This window comes from Nematolebias whitei, chromosome 11 (assembly GCF_014905685.2).
Source record: "Nematolebias whitei isolate Nwh7 chromosome 11, NemWhi1, whole genome shotgun sequence".
Classification (NCBI taxonomy): Eukaryota; Metazoa; Chordata; class Actinopteri; order Cyprinodontiformes; family Rivulidae; genus Nematolebias; species Nematolebias whitei.
Genome location: NC_056508.1, coordinates 20,340,941 through 20,344,620, shown reverse-complemented (window position 1 = coordinate 20,344,620; position 3,680 = coordinate 20,340,941). Strand labels below are relative to the sequence as shown.

General features: G+C 38.5%; 1 protein-coding gene across 1 annotated transcript in view; it reads left to right on the top strand.

Annotated features, from left to right (window-relative positions):
* Positions 1 to 3,680, top strand: part of si:ch73-181d5.4 (death-inducer obliterator 1) — a 311,270-nt gene that overhangs the window by 106,102 nt on the left and 201,488 nt on the right. The gene's annotated exons all lie outside the window — the stretch shown is intronic.

Genomic DNA, 3,680 nt, shown 5'->3' with positions numbered 1-3,680 from the left:
TGTATGTATGTATGTATGTTCGTATGTATATATGTATGTATGTATGTATGTATGTATGTATGTATGTATGTATGTATGTATGTATGTATGTATGTATGTATGTATGTATGTATGTATAATTCACCAGGTGAGAGTTCCTGATCATTCCACTCGTATTAGCTTCAGCCTAACTGATGGACCAAGTCAGTGGCTCTGATGCATGCCCCGTCACCATGGCAACCAGCACCCTCTACAGTAAAGAAGCACCGAGTGAAGCTTTCTCCATCACTTCAGCCACTGTACATACTGTGCCTGTTCTTTAGCTTGCAGAAGTAATTACACCTGCACAAACACAGGTTTAGATCTTAAAATATTTTAGTTTCAAAACTATAAAATCACAAGTAAAAAACCCCCAAACAAATACTACTTTCTCCTTTAATCCTAGGGTTTTATTAGACTTCATAAAAATGACCTGATCTTTGTCAGTTTGCACAATAATTCAAACGGAACTTCAGGTGGGCAAAAACACACACATTATTTTGAGTCATTATTTATTAAACAAAAACAAAGCCAAAATAATAAGAAAAAGTTGTTCATGAAAATGTAATCTGTCCTTTTTGCTTCCATAGGATTTAAGAGTGAAAGTAGTGACCATGTGCTTCTAATCAAATGCACTGAATTAATAATCAGTAAGTGTTACCAACTCTGAACAAGCAAAACATTTGTCCATTTGCTGGTCTGGACTGACCGTGCATTTATTAAACAAACATCAAGTCCATCACTTTACAGAGAGAAAAGATGGTCACAAGTGGAAAACATTTAAGATAGTTGCTAGCCTTCACAGGAGTGGGTATTTAAAATTCACCCTAAGGTCAGACTGTGCAATGCTCCACCTCAGACAGGCCTCAGTCCACAGGTTAAATGTGAAGAAGTCATAATAAACAATTAGAAAAAGACACAACAATTGTGGCTTGTTGGGAAGGGTTACAGGAGAAATCCTAAGAACATGGCACCACGAAGTATGGTTTGTAAAGTTGTATCTAAAGGAAGCACAAGACTTTTGGAACAAAGTCCTTTGAACAGATGAGACAAACTAATCCTAAGTCTACAAACCTCAGTGAGCCAAAGAAAGGGGACAACATTCCTTCACAAGCACACAGGAGACTGAGTCATACAGAAAACAAGTTGTTAAATCATATATTATTAGTGAGCATACACACACTCTTTCACCCAGGACTGTTTGTTGTCTAATATTTCTTTTTAAACAATTTCATTAGCTTTTTGTTAAATTGTTTTTCTTGTGCATGCTATTTATATTGCCAGTTTTGAATGGGCCTTATACTTCCTTTTATTAACAAATACTTTTACTCATTATAGAACATAGTTAGCATATCAACTGTTACTGTTACATACCAGAATATTTTGAATAATGAAGTTATTTGACAACAGATCAGTTAGAAAACAGAGTATTAAAACTACATTTTAAAGGCTGAATCTCTCACAAGTAAAGACGGGCAGAGGTTCACCAGTCGGTGAAAAACTGTCAAATAATGGTGGAAGAATTTCAGAATATTATTCCTCAATGTAAAATTGATAAGATATTGAATATTTGATTTCAAGAGTCTGAAATCTCTGAGAGCAAAGGACAAGGCTGAACGTCATTGGATGGTCGTGAGCTTCGGAGCTCCAGACGGTACTGCATTAAAAATAAATTCTGTTCTGGACTCGGGAACACGCACACTGATCATTGTCAGTTCACTGTGTCATCCACAAATACTGGTTAAAGCTCTATCATGCAAAGCTGAAGATCTATATGAACACTCTCCAGAAATCCAACATTTTTCAGTCAAGTCATCTGGACAGTTTCTTTTTTTGTGTGCTTGTTTTGTGCGTTTCCTTGAATGATGAAGCCTTCTGGATGGAAGGTGAAACGTTTCAGCACCAAAAAAAACAAAAACAAAAAGAAACTGTCCAGATGAACTGACTGAAAAATGTTGGATTGTATATCTGGATTATTGAGCATGGACTTTGTTAGTTTTGAAGCAGTTTGACATAACTGTCAATGAGGAAGAGGGCCGGCACTGGAGGAGGGGGCGTACCAAAGAAACCATTTTAGCACCACCATAACTGGTTTGTTCCACTTTGGAGTAAGCTGTTGGGGGAAGAATCAGTTTTGTGTTGTGCGTTTCCTTGACTGATGAAGCCTTCCAGATGGAAGGTGAAACGCTTCAACACACACAAAAAAAAAAAAAAAATCTGTCCAGGTGACCTGACTGAAAAATGTTGGATTGTATACCTGGATTATTGAGCATGGACTTTGTTACTCTCCAGAAACTCTGTTTCTTCTTTTTTTTCTGGGCTAAAGCTCATTTTAATGAACTGAGATAAAGTGGGAACTGTTTTTTGATCAAACAAATCAAAATTAGATTTGTTCTGTAACTACAAATCCCACATCTAAAGGGGAGAGACTATCTAAATCAATGTACAAATTAAAAGTGTGCCTCTCTGATGGTATAGGGGTTCATTAGGCCCTATGGTGTGGGCAGCTTACTTATTGGGTATGGGATTTCAGACCCCTCACTAAATGGAAAAATTGGCTGCCATGAAACAAAACACAATAATAAATAAAAATCATTTAAAGAATGTCCAGGACTGTTGAACGGTTAAATCCCACTTTAGGAATGGGACAACATTTTTTAAATAAATCCTCCAGCAGCTGCTCCCCTGGTTGTTTGCAGACTGTTGTTCAAAGAAGATGGGATGCTTCACAGCAGGAAACATGGCCCTGCAGATGTTTAGAGATGTGTTGCTGCCATCAAGTTCAAAATGACCCCCCTTTAATGTTCAGTCAGGTCATCTCGACTGTTTCTTTATTTTGCTGTGACATTTAATCCTTCATCCAAAGGACTTCGTCAATCTGAGGAGCCGCCATACAAACTGAGTCCCACAAGCAGCACATTCCCATAGTGGGGAAAAACAGTTTGCTGGTGCTAAAAGGGCCTCCGGGCCCCTCCTTCTCCCCTGTCATCTCCTCTGAGACAATCATGCTAAAGTGGTTCAAAACACCAAAGTTCATGCTCAATAATCCAGGTAAAAATCCAACAATGTTCAGTCAGGTCATCTGGATGGTTGCTTTTTTATTTGCTGAGACAGTTCATCATTCATCCAAAGGACTTATTCAAGCTGAAGAGCCACCAACAAACTGAGTCCCACATGCAGCACACTCTCATAGTGGAAAAATCCAGTTTGAAGAAGTCCTTTGGATGAAGGACAAAACGTTTCAGCAAAAAAAAAAAAAAAAAGAAAAAGAAAAAACAAGAAACCATCCAGATGACCTGACTGAACATTGTTGGATTTTTACTTGGATTATTGAGCATGAACTTTGGTGAGCCCTCTTTTCCTAAAATGTTTTACAGTACTTTAAACATTTGATATGTTGATTATGTTTCGTTGAGAATAAAAGCTGAGCTCACGAGGTTTGCAAAGTATTTTTGATTTATTTGACATTATACATCACGTGCAAACTTGGTTTCTTTTACACGTTTTCCAGCCTCCATGTGGTTCTGAAGTCCCACTGGTTGCTGTCCGTGGTGCTGAATCTTTGGACACACACCCACACACACACTTCTACATCACACACAGCTGGGGGCTGCGTTTCTTTGCGCATGCGAAAAAGCCCCCCCCCCCCCCCCCCCCCCCCC